Genomic DNA, 12,722 nt, shown 5'->3' on the forward strand with positions numbered 1-12,722 from the left:
GGCGCTGTAGTTCAAGTGGTAGAGCGTTCGCCTTGAGCTGAAGAGCTGAGGGACAGCGCCCAGGCCCAGAGTTCAAGCCCCACGACCGACCAAAAAAAAAAAAAAAAAAAGATCAAATATTTCTGCTAGGTGTGCAATGTGAGGAGCTGAGAAATTCTACCTCTGAGGTTGCAGAGCTGTGAGTGCTGGGGCTGGAGCCTGTGATCCTGAGCATGGTTATGCATGGCCACATTGGCTTCACCCTGAAGCCGTGGAACCTGAGTTTGAACTCTGACCTGCCACTTAATTGGCTGTGTGTCCTTGGACAATTTAACCTTCCTGAAGGTCAGCTACTTCGTGTATACATTGATTAATTAATATAGGTACTTCAGCAGAGGAGCTTGCCCATGGGCATTTAATGAATATTAGCTTTTATCCTACTTAGCCAATGAAACAACTCTGCTCAAAGTACACAGTTTCTTGGTGACAGAATCAACACTCTTGGTTCCTGATTCAGAACTCACAACTCTTTGCTCCATGGAAACAGTAAAATGAGAAGAATCTAATCCCTTCCCTACGCAACCCAATTCAGAAAGGTATTTAAAGTGATCACCTATTGCTAGGTAATAAATAATTCACATACTTCTACATAATCCTCACAATCCCTCTAGAAAGTAATGATTACTATCATCCTCTATTTCTGCCCTGGTACTGGGGCTTGAACACTCCCTTAGCTGTTTCTGCTCAAGGCTGACACTCTACCACTTGAGCCACAACTCCATTTCTATCTTTTTGCTGGTTAATTGGACCTAAGAATCTCATGGACTTTTCTACCTGGGATGGCTTCAAATATTGATGATCAGATTTCAACTAGGATTATAGGCATGAGCCACCAGTGCCCAGCCATTCGCCACTTTCAGAAATAAGAAAATGGAAGCTTTATAAGGCTAACTACCTAAGGCCATTTATGAAGTACTGGGCGCATCAAACCCAGTTCCACAGCCATGTTCATAATGTACCCACACCAAGGAGATTTGGGGGTGAATTCTAGGATTCCTCCATTAAGTTCAGGGGCATTTTGAAAGAGAGGATCAACAAAAACTTCTGTTTTACTATGTTTAATTCAAAATGTTGCTCTGCACAATACGATAAGAGAAAAATTCTAAGCTGTCCCAAATTTAATCATAAGGGCTGGAGAATTGGAAAGAGGAGAGATAAGGAAAACTACTCAGAAAACAGCCATGGACTAAGCCTACCAAGATGATTTCACATTCCTGAATATTAAGATCTAGACTCAACATCTAGGTTTCTGGCCCTCCAGGCACCTCAGCAATGCCCAGAGGTTCCTCCTGATTCCTGCCTACAACCCCATCCAATCCAGAAACAAGCATCAATCACCACACTTGGAAAGATAAAAGGACTCAGTAACCCAAAATTGTCTTAAGAGTTGTTTTTTGTTTTTTTTTTTTCTGTTGGTTGTGGGACCTGAACTCTGGGCCTGGGCGCTGTCCCTCAGCTCTTTAGCTCAAGGCTAGTGCTCTACCACTTGAGCCACAGCACCACTTGCAGCTTTTTCTGCTTATGTGGTGCTGAGGAATCGAACCCAGGGCCTCGAGCATGCAAGGCAAGCGCTCTACCACTGAGCCACCTTCCCAGTCAAGAGTTTGGGCAAAAAAAAAATCTTTAAGTAGGGTTAAAAGAGTTGAGGACAAGGCATGACATAGGTAGATATAGTTAAGACAGCTCCAAGTCACTTGTGTGGCCTGCTTGACCTTTCTTTCTAACTCTGCTGAAGAGAGCTGTACACTTTATTACTGGGACAGAACAACGTGATCTCCTGAGTTTATGGCTGTTTCCCTTAAGATGATAAGAAGATAGATGACAGACATTTTGCCTTCCACACAGATGCTCCTGCCGGGCCCCTTCCTGAGACATCACAATGACCTAGAAACCTCCCAGGATGCCCTACCCCTTAAAGCTCCCACCATTCACAGCAGTGCCACACTAGGGACTGAACCTTAGCACATCAGTCTCTGGAAGGCAAGATCCACACTGCAGCAGCACCAATGATAGGGTCCTGTTGGAGGACCTTGTGGCTAGGAACCACCTTTGCTGGCTTAGTAGAGTCACGTAGGCATCCCTGCAGGAACCAGATCTGAATTAGCAGTTCTTCCAGGAACATAGCAGCCTGGCTCCCTTTGGGCCGACAATCCAGCTCTCCCCGAGTTAAGGGTGTCAGTGAGATTCTATATTTCAGTGACCTGGACAAAAAATTTGTGAATGAATTTCCAGGTGAAAAATAGGCAACAGATCCTATGAATGCCTACTATCCTCTTCCTCATTGGTAATTGGTTTTCTGTGTGACCCAAGTGGGTCAGTTGTGTTCCTGTCCTAGTTTCCTTGTTTGAGATCCTGTTTGGGGAATGCATCATCGCTGTAAAGGGATGGGATCTCTCTCTCTCTCTCTCTCTCTCTCTCTCTCTCTCTCTCTCTCTCTCTCTCTCTCTCTCTCTCTCTCTGTCTTCAGCACCTGGGCACTGTCCCGTCTAGTCTTTCTACTCAAAGCTAGCACTCTACCACTTGAGCCACAGTATCACTTCCTGCCTTTTCTGTTTATGTGGCACTGAGGAATCAAACCCTGGGCTTCATGCATGCTGGACAAGCACTCTACCAATAAGCCACATTTCCAACCCTCTCATTTTTATTTTTCATTTTGTGCCCGTACTGGTTCTTGAATTCAGTGCCTTAAGCTCTTGCCTGGCTTTTTTGCTCCAGACTGGAGCTCTACCACTTGAACCACACCTCACTACCTGGACATGCTCTCTTCAGAAGCCCAGTCTGCCTCCCCCTCCCTCACTCTGCCCCAGATCACATGATGCATGCTCCAACCACATGCCTGCTCTGTTTTCCTGTCTGTAGGATGGGGAGGCTGGATGCAATCATGAGAAGATGTGTATGGCCTCTGTTCCCAGACATGCTGCTTTGACCGAAGGAACTCTCCTCTGTCTCTGCAGGATTTCCATATTGCTTGGGACACATAACCTCTTCTTTCAAGAATCCCCCCTCTGTGTGGCCTTTCCTCATGGTCTCGGAAGGCTGCTGCAGCCCCACACCTCTCAGCTCTGTGGCAGCAGGTGGGCAGGATGGGAAGGCATCACTGGAAGAAGTCTTTCCCAGACCCTCACCAGCTTCTGCTTTTGCCCCCTTGGCCAGACCTGACTGTCGTGGTCAGCCTATCTGTGAAAGAGGCTGAGAACAAACTCACTTGGGAGGCCTCTATCACAGAAGCGGGTGAGAAGAGGGGAGAGTGGGCCTGGCTGCTGGATGAGGCAGCTCTCTTGGGACCTGTGTTAGCTCTCTGTGTACCACTGCCATCCCCAGCAGCTCTTGCCTGGGGTAGGGGGGGAGGAATTGTGCCAGCAGGATAGTATACAAAGCCACAATCAAGTAAGTGCACCATCAGGTGCATTGTGATTAGACCACTCACAAAGCAAAGCTGCTCACACACCGGGTCTGTGATGCTGCCGTGCTTCTCTGTTGCCTTGGGGAAATAGTCACGGATGGCCCCTTCCCCGTGTGAACAATCTTTGTGGCATTCACCAGGGGACCTGAGGTTACCCACCCCCCCTCTACACTGAGAAATATAGGATTAAAGTCAGCACAAGAAACAGACTTCCCAGGATTAAGGTATTTGGAAGTCAGGGCTGTCAAAAGCCCCTGATAGCGATGCCTGTAATTCTAGCCATTCGGGAAGCTGAGATCTGAGAATAAAGGTTGGAAGGCAGCCAGAGCAGGAAAATCCATGAGACTCATGTCCAGTTAACCAGTCAAAACAACAACAATAACAAAAAGCCAACTAACTAGAAGTGTGATAATAGTGTATGCCTTAAACAAAAAGGCCAATTAAGAACATAAGGCCCTAGCCAGGCGCCGGTGGCTCACACCTGTAATCCTAGCTACTCAGGAGGCTGAGATCTGAGGATCACCGTTCAAAGCCAGCCAGGGCAGGAAAGTCCGTGAGACTCATCCCCAATAAACCACTAGAAAACCGGAAGTGGTGCTATGGCTCAAGCGGTAGAGCGCTCGCCTTGAGCTGAAGAGCTGAGGAGAGCACTCAGGCCCAGAGTTCAAATCCCACAACCGACCAAAAAAAAAAAAAAGAACATAAGGCCCTAGCCAGGCACTGGTGGCTCACACCTATAGTCCTAGCTACTCAGGAAGCCGAGATCAAAGTAGATCCAGGCAGGAAAGTCCATGAGACTCTTTTTTTTTTTTTTTTTTTTTTTGCCAGTCATGGGGCCTGAGCTCTGGGCCTGGGCACTGTTCCTCAGCTCTTCAGCTCAAGGCTAGTGCTCTACCACTTGAGCCACAGCGCCACTTTCAGCTTTTTCTGCTTATGTGGTGCTGAGGAATCGAACCCAGGGCCTCATGCATGCAAGGCAAGCACTCTACCACTGAGCTACTTTCCCAGCCCTCCATGAGACTCTTATCTCCAATTAATCACAGATAAAGCCGGAAGTGGTGCTATAGCTCAAGTGGTAGAACGTGAGCCTTGAGCAAAAAAGGAGCATAAAGACAGCACCCAGGCCCCAAGTTCTGAGAGGCCTTAGCCAAAGTACAGCCATTCCAAACTTAGTCTCCATTTTGAAGGCCTTTACTGAAAGTATCCATTGTGAAGGCCTTTACTGAAAGTACCCATTGTAAAGACTTTTAACTGAGAGTAAGAACTCAGGTTTCTGGAAAAACTGAAATGTCCCAATAACAGTCTGCCTATATAACTCCCTTAGTAATAGCCATCAGCAGATGACAGGAAAGCGCCTGAAGCTCCAGATGTTTCTTTTTTGGGGGGGGGGAGGGGTCCAGTTGTGGGGCCTGAACTCTGGGCCTGGTCGCTATCCCTCAGCTCTTCAGCTCAAGGCTAGTGCTCTACCACTTGAGCCACAGCGCCACTTCCGGCTTTTTTTGTGCTGCTGAGGAATTGAACCCAGGACCTCATGCATGCAAGGCAAGCGCGCCACCACTGAGCCACCTTCCCAGCCCTCCAGATGTTTCTTAAGATAGTATAGTTAACATAGTTTGCTGCTTAACCGCTTAGCCCGCGCATGCTCTCCAATACGATTGTTACAAGATTTACTTACTAAATGTTAACCAATCATGTAACTGCCAAGCTGGGAACTCCCTTACCTCAACCCTATGCTCTATAAAAACCCTGCTAAAAGAAAAGCCGGGGCTCTCAACTCTGACCCGCTGCGTCAGTGATAGTTGTGAGTCCAGGCTCGAGCTTGTAATAAATGATTCTCATGTGCTCACATCAGAATCAGCTCCTTGGTGGTCTTTGGGGCTTCCTTTGGGCATAACAGTTCAAGTCCCATGACTGACAAAAAATAAAAAAAATAAAAATTAGACCTCCAGTATACACACACAACAAAAGTCAGTCTCTAAATCTGGCACTGAGTGACAACGAGTAAGTTATTGACTCTCTGCCTGATTTTTCTACATAGCATCTCTACTTGCTACCAAATAAATGGTGGGATAGAGTGGTTTTAGAAGTGTATATGTTCACATTGTTCCACTTTGGTGACTGGGTCCCACCAGTGGGATTCTGGTCTCAGTTTCCCCACCTGTGAGGTGGGACCACAGGGTGTAGTGCCCCTCATGCTGGGCACTCAGGACTATTGTCAAGACTCCCTACAATAGACTCGTCTGGCAAGGCTATCATTAGAATCGAGACTCCTTCATAGGCAGGAGTCTAGCCAGACCCAGATCACTGCTGTAGGGGCAGAGTCAGCCCTTTGGAATGCCCGACTTTGCCTATGCTGTGCCAAAGCCTGCAATGATGCCTCGCCTCCCACCAAGCCTGCATCCATTTCTACATCAAGATCCCCACCCAGAGCTGGCCATGATGACTGGCACCTACAATCCTAGATACTCAGGAGGCTGGGATCTGAGGACTGTAATTCCAGGGCTGACCTAGAAAGACAAAGAAACTCTTATCCCCAATTAACCACCCAAAAAGCTGGAAGTGGCGATGTGGCTCAAATGGTAGATCACCAGCCTTGAACAAAAAATCTAAAAGAGTATGTAGACCCTGATTTCAAGCCTCAGTACCAGTGCATGTATACATGCATGTGTGCGTGCATGTGTGTACGTAAGCACATACACATATCTCCAAGCATAAAGAGAGATCCTTTATTTATTTATTTGTATTTTCTTTGCCAGTCCTAGGGCTTGAACTCAGGGCCTAAGCACTGTCACTGAGCTTCATTTGCTCAAGGCTAGACTTGAGTCACAGTGCCACTTCTGGCTTTTTCTGTTTATGTGATACTGAGGAATCAAACCTAGGGCTTCATTTATACTAGGCAAGTACTCTACCACTAAGGCACATCCCCAGCCAGTGGGAGACCCTTTATTAAAAATAACCAGGGGAGGGCTGAGAAGGTGGCACAGTGGTAAAGTGCTTGCCTTGCATGCATGAGGCCCTGGGTCCGATTCCTCAGCACTACATAAGAAGAAAAAAAAGCCAGAAGTGGCGCTGTGGCTCAAGTGGTAGAGCACTAACCTTGAGTTCAGGCCCCATGACCAAAAACAACCAAAAAAAAAAAAACAAAAACAAAAACAGTGCAGGGTTGGGAATGTGAAGTGCTTGTCTAGCAAGTTTGATTGCTCAGTACCACATAAACAGAAAAAGCTGGAAAGTGGTGCTGTGACTCAAGTGGTAGAGTGCTAGCCTTTAGCAAAAGCAGCTAAGTGCTCAGGCCCTGACTAAATAAATAAATAACCAGTGCAGCCAAGCGCCAGTGGCTCATGCCTGTCATCCTACCTACTCAGGAAGCTGAGATCTGCAAATCATGGTTTAAAGCCAGCCTGTGCACTCTTACCTTCAATAAATTACCAAACAAGCCAGAGGTGGAGCTGTGGCTCCAAGTGATAGAGCAATGAGTAAAAGAAGCTCAGTGACAGTGCCCAGGCCCTGAGGCACTGAGGCAGCCCCAGGACTGGCACAAAAAAAGCAAAAAGGGACAGGTGGAGTGGCTCAAGTGGTAGAGTGCCTGCTTCATAAGCATGAGGCCCTGATTTTAAACCTCAGTGCCATCATTACTGATAACAATTCCACCCAGGATCATTCTACTCTCACTGTTGTAAGGGAAATCATCCCAGAAGCCACATTTTAAAATATGGAATATTGGAATCTTTATTATACAGTTAACAGGCTAACAGGCTGCAGGCTGCCAGTTGTTACAAAGGCCTGCAGCACGCAAATACACATAACACAGCTAGGAATCATGCTAAAGAGGAAAGAAATAACAAGAACAATACCAACAAGCCAATTCAGCTCCAATGGAGAGCTGAATTGGGACTCCATGATGACTGGAGACGAGACAGGACACAGGCCAGGATCACAGAGACACATGTGGCATGGAGTCCTGCGGCTAGGCCCTGGCCTAAATAGGTTGGTGCAGGGGGCCGATCTTCAGGAAATTCCCAGTCCCAGGCACTAGACTGACAGATTCAACAACCTATCAGCCAAGTGCCTGCCGCTGCCTCTAGGGTTCCAGGCACGCCCATTACCTGGGAGGCAGGTGATTGGCGGGAGGGGGGGGGCGGGAAACGGGTCCTTTCCCCAGCATGAAGACAAGATGCCAGATCTATAATCCACCATGTGGCCAATATGGCACTGGCCAGACCTGGCCTCCTTACTTCACCACCTCCCGCTCCACTCCTCAGCCCACTTCTCCAGTCAAGCAAACGTGGCAAGGCACAGGCAATAATCCATAAAAACAAAACAAAACAACCACCATGGGACTCAGCATGAGGAGCAGAAAGGGCAGCAGGAGGTTGCCTGGGGGTTGCACAGGTCGTCCTGGGGCCCTTAGTGGTGTCCAGAGCTGAGGAAGTGAACTACATGCATGAAGCCAGTTCCCACTTCTCTTTTTCTGTCTTTATTGTTTTTGGGTAGTACTAGGGCTTGAACTCAGGGCCTCATGTTCTTCCTTATCTTTTTCACTCAAGGCTGGCATTCTATGCTTAAGCCACATACCTTCACAGCCTTTGTTTTGCTGATTAAAGTCTTACATATGTTCTTAGACTGGCTTTGAACTTTGATCCTCAGATCTCAGCCTCTTGAGTAAACCAGGATTACGGGCATGAGCCACAGAACTGGCCCCCCTTCTGTGTCTTGATGCATTGGCATCCACTTTTTCTCTTGCTGCAAATTGACCTTCTGTTTCCAGTTCACATCACAGACAGCAGTGGTCATGCACACTCCAAGGCCTCCATCTTCTATATTCCACAGAGCAGCTGGTAACACTTAAGTCTCTTGCTCCCCAATCCAGCATCCTCAGAAAAGGGTTTACTGTTAATACTTCCCACCCCATCCGCTGGGGCAAGGAGCAAGGGGGAAAGAGGGTGGCAGGAATTGTGGAGGAAGGGCTGGTTCTCCTGAGGAGTTTGCTGTACAGCGAACTGCAAGAAGCTACCCCCTTGCCTATTTAGAGTCCTGCTTCAAACACACACACAGTTTCATCTTCTCTGGTGCCAGCAGAGCCTCTCACTTTTCCCATCAATATATATTGGTTAAGATTCTTTTTTGTTGTTCTTGTGTTTGCACACCCACCCACATATGCACACATACATTAGTAGTAAGGTTTGAACTTGGGACCTCATATTCTTGCTTAGATTTTTTTTTTTTGTTAAAGGCTGGCATGCTACCATTTGAACTACTTCTAGCTTTGGGCTAGTAAATTGATGTTTCATGGACTTGGCCTGATGTTGAACTTTGATCCTCAGATCTCAGCCTCCTGGTAGCTAGAGTTATAGGCATGAGTGAGCCACTAGTGCTCCACTGGCTAAGATTTTTTTTTGGTCAGTTGTGGGACTTGAACTCTGGGCCTGGGTGCTGTCCCTCAGCTCTTCAGCTCAAGGTTAGCACTCTACCACTTGAGCCACAGTGCCACTTCTGGTTTTCTGGTGGTTTATTGGAGATAAGAGTCTCACAGACTTTCCTGCCCGGGCTGACTTTGAACCATGATCCTCAGCTCTTAGCCTCCTGAGTAACTAGGATTACAGGTGTGAGCCACCAGCACCCAGCTTTTTCCTTTTTTCAGTCTTTGGGCTTGAACTCAGGGCCTGAGCACTGACCCTGAGCTTCTTTTGCTCAAAGCTAGCACTCTATCACTTAAGCCACAGCACCACTTCAGCTTTTTCTGTTTATGTGGTATGAGGAATGGAACCCAGGGCTTCATGTATGCTAGGCACTCAAAAGCCTGATTCCCAGAGACAGACTCCCAACAGCACCGCAGAGTTGAAGAGTGGCAGCCAGCAAAGAGAGATTGTGCTATACAGACCTGTTTATACCAGATCATTCCACATGGTTGAGCGCCGAAAAATAAGCTCAAAGCAATAGTGAGAAGAAGCGAGTCTGCAGTCAGTCACCTGTAGGTGCCTTGGGACATTTAGCTTTCTTGCCAGCCATTCCCTACTGAACCTATCCTAGCATTGTGCCAATTAGGAATACTATAGATTGCCACGTACCTGCAGTTCTGGCCTGCAAGCCTAGCTACTCAGGAGGCTGAGATCTGAGAGTCACAGTGCAAGGCCAGCTTAGACAGCAAACTCTGAAACTCTTATCTCCAATGAACCTCCAAAAAGCCTAAAATGGAGTTGTTGCTCAAATGGCAGAGAACCAGCCTTGTGTGACAAACCTAAGGGATAGTGCCCAGGTCCTGAATTCAGCCCTGGTATAAATAAATAAATAGCTGCCAGTTAGCTTATCCCTGTAATCAGCTACTCAGGAGGCTGAGATCAGAGGATTGTGTTTCAAAGCCAGTGCAGGCAAGGAAGTCAGTGAGACTCTTATCTCCAATTAATCATCAAAAGGCTAGTAGTGGAGCTATGGCTCAAGTGGTAGAGTGCTAGCCTTGAGCACAAAAGCCCAGGACTTGAGTTCAAGTTCCAGCACTGGTAAATAAATACCACAGTCTGTGCTTTAAACAGACTTAAAAAAAAAAGTCTTTAAACAGCTTTTTTCCCCTCAAGGTTTCTGATAGGCAGTAGAGAGTCACAGAGCCTGCCCTCTGTGTCTAGTGAGTCTATTTCCTGGTGCGCAGGTGCTGTTTTCAGCTGGAAGCAGCGAGCCTTCAGGGCACTGAGAGGACATTGGTCACATGGAGGTAGCCCCAACCTCCTACATCATCTCATCCCAATGCCTCCCAAGGATGGAAGGTGTGGTCACAGAGGCTGAGCCAACCTTCCTGAGATTTTTCCAACCATGCTAAATTCTGTGCTGTTTGGGAGAATTCTCTCTCATGGCTGCCAAAGATACAGGCTATGATTCCTTCTGTTTATGACAAATTCAACCTGTTATATTTAAAGACTCAGGTTTAGTTGACTCCCAACTGAAAGGATGGTATTTAACATTATTTTATTATCTAATAAAGTTTTCTTTTTTGCAATACTAGGGTTTGAACCTAGTACTAATGGCTTTGTGCTTAACAGGCTATCACTGTCACATCCCCAATATTTTTTGCTTTTATTTTTCCTATAAGGTCTTGCTTTTTCCCCTAGAAGCAATCCTTACATTCTTCAGATCTTGAGTAGCTAGGATTACAGGCATGAGCTGCTATGCCCAGTTTGTGTTTTGTTGTTGAGACAAGGTATCACCATGTCCTTGAACTCATAACCCTCCTGCCTCAGCTTCCCAAATACTGGAATTACAGGTAGGTATTTCCATGTCCAGCACGAATAAGATGTTTTTTTGGTTGGGGGAGAGGGGTTGGTTGGTTGTGGGGCTTGAACTCTGGGCCTGGGTGCTATCCCTCAGGCTTTTCAGCTCAAGGCAGACACTCTACCACTTGAGCCACAGCGCCACTTCCAGTTTTCTGGTGGTTTAATGGCGATAAGAGTCTCATGGACTTTTCCTGCCCGAGCTGGCTTTGAATCGCGATCCTCAGATCTCAGCCTCCTGAGTAACTACAGGCATTGAGCCACTGGTGCCCAGCTCGAATAAGGTTTTATTTTCTCCTGACAGGCTATCTGGCTGGTGGGTCAAGAATAGGTTGTATTTGGTGTCTATAAAGGCTCTTGCAACCATGGGATGGTTGTATATACCATATACCCTCTATGGAACTGATGAAATATGTGATGTCAGAGCCGGGCGCTGGTGGTGCACGACTGTGATCCTAGCTACTCAAGAGGCTGAGATCTGAAGACCATGGTTTGAAAACAGCCTGGGCAGACACATCCATAAGACTCACCTCCAATGAACCAGCACAAAGCTGAAAGTGGAAGTGTAGCTCAAGTGGTAGAGTTGCCCAGAGTTCAAGCCCCGTACAGGCACAGAAAAACAAAAACATGTTATAAGCATTATGCCCACTTTTGGTCCACAGCTCCACCCAGACCTGAGCTCCTCCTGGAGTTCCTGCCATACAGTTGGCCCCTCCCTCCCTCCGCCCAGACCCACCTGAGCTCCCATCCACCTCACTTCCTAACCCCCAGACCCTGCTGCTACCTAGATAGTGGAGGCCACCATGCGTACTCTCTCTGGGAGAAGAACGGCTCCTCTAAAAACCTTGTAAAAATCTTTCTCCTGTGCCTGCCTGCCTCCACGTGGTCCCCTGGCATGGATGTGACAGATCCTTTCATTGATCCTTTTACATGTAATGCCAAATGAGATTCAGCAAGTATGTAAGCAAACAGAAATTACTTTCCTTAAAGTTTTTATACTTCTGAAACTTATGTTTACATTTTTAAATTATATTCTTATAATCTTTATAATCTTTTTATAATCTTGTAGTTGTACAAAGGAGTTACCCCTCAACAAAACAGTTTATGAATCAGATGCATCTTTATTAATGTCACCCCTTTCATTAGTCTCTCCCACCGCTTCCAACCCTACTTCTTCCATGTTGTTAATTTTGCACAATATGTATTGGATTATTTTTTTCTCAGTTGTGGGGCTTGAATTCTAGGCCTGGGCGCTGTCCCTCAGCTCTTCAGCTCAAGGTAAGCACTCTACCACTTGAGCCACAGCACCCCTTCCAGTTTTCGGAGCGGTTTATTGGAGATAAGAGTCTTACAGATTTTCCTGCCCGGGCTGGCTTTGAACCGTGATCCTCAGCTCTCAGCCTCCTGAGTAGCTAAGATTATAGGTGTGAGCCACCGGTGCCTGGCTATGTATTGAATTTAATGACTGCATTCCTCCCCCCTCTTCCTTTCTATTCATCTGTACCTTTCCTGATGCTTACATATTGAGAAGTGGCCTTCACCCCAGTCAAAATAACATTTCCCACAAACACAGCACGTACCACACTGTGTTGAGATTCTCAGCTCCTTTACTGCACAGATTAGGGCCTCATTAGGCCCTTTTCATTTTCAGAAGGGGCAGCTGAAGTTCAGGGAAGTTGACTTCTGGATCCACTTCAGGAAGCTGGTGGTGCCGACAGGAGTGACCAGGAACCACAGAGCCTGTGGTCTAAACTGACAGCTAGGGTGGGGCCTCGAGGAGGAAGTCACAGAGAGGAAGGCTCCCTACAGCCAGCTGGCCACAGCCCTGGGCCCAGCCCTGGAACCTGTTAAGCTGGTGCTAATCCTGGGGTCTCTCTCTAAGCTGGAGAGGGGTGTGTTTTGAGCCAGCTACAGCACTAAAGCACCCAGACACTCCCTCATGGATATGGGAAGTCTGCTCAGTCATCAGACCTGATGCTCAGAAGCTGGGTGGTCAGAACAGTTGAGGGTAAAGAAGCGCT

Source organism: Dipodomys spectabilis, unplaced genomic scaffold (assembly GCF_019054845.1).
Source record: "Dipodomys spectabilis isolate Male_0828 unplaced genomic scaffold, ASM1905484v1 ptg000062l, whole genome shotgun sequence".
Lineage (NCBI taxonomy): Eukaryota > Metazoa > Chordata > Mammalia > Rodentia > Heteromyidae > Dipodomys > Dipodomys spectabilis.